Raw genomic sequence first — 1,106 nt, forward strand, 5'->3', positions numbered from 1 at the left:
TAATACAAAACTACACTATATGTTACGAGTAATATAATAGAACTACAGGCAGCAAATTAGAACAGGAAAACAATCACAGGAAAGTTATGTTAACAGGAATGTAAACTGGAATATTACATTATTTGATTTGTATGTGTATAACTTAAATATTGATGTGTGTATATTGATATGGATGTTTATATAATCAATAAAAAAGAAACTTGTTAATTTTATTCTGTAAAGTCAGTTAAAAAAAGATAACTATAAAGGAAAACGTATTTTGGAACTTTATTTTCTATTGTTTATTTGTTTGGGTAAAGGTCTTTGTGTAACTGTAATATTATAAACATATTTCTTAAAAATTATATAGTAGAGAAGAAAGCAGCAATCATCGAAAATTACTGAACGTAAACTAGTTCGCATATTTTGCATTCAGAGGTCCATATTTAAATTTTATTAAATTTAATTTGGTGAATTTTTATATATTAGTAATTTTAATCAGCATAAATACTGCATCTATATAAATATATGTTAAAATTCTTGGTCGTAAGCTATTAAGCCTTATGTAAGTGACATTTATTAAAAAAAGACTTGGTAATTTAAAATATAGGATTAATTATTCATTTATTGTTGTTAAAAATATATTGGATAATTGAATAATAATAACAGGATTATTTTCAATTTATGTTTGTTTTTGGATTTTTAGTCTTTTAAATATTGCAACTATAAAATATTTTTTACTTCAAAGAGCACCTAAAAGTCTTCATGATTGGATTTTGTTCAGGTATAAATGGAAGGTCATTGCCAACATAAATTTTATGATTATGAATAATACATATATTTTTACTTTATATCGTAAAGTGTTACAATCAGTCACTTATGGTCAATAAATTAACTAACTACTAGTTCACACTAATTCCGTGTGTACAAAATTAAAAAAAAATAACAAAAATTAAATTACAATAAAAAACCAAAAATTAAGAAAATTTTAAGCACATTCATCGATACAGTTGTTGTTAAATCAAATTCTCTATATACAAAAACAGAATCGACATATATTTGAGATGTATTTATATTATTAAATGTACCCTTACCTCAGTTATTTTTTATCCATTTTGAAGAAAAGA

This window comes from Halyomorpha halys, unplaced genomic scaffold (assembly GCF_000696795.3).
Source record: "Halyomorpha halys isolate HHAL.00 unplaced genomic scaffold, Hhal_1.1 Scaffold202.1, whole genome shotgun sequence".
In the NCBI taxonomy this organism is placed as follows: Eukaryota; Metazoa; Arthropoda; class Insecta; order Hemiptera; family Pentatomidae; genus Halyomorpha; species Halyomorpha halys.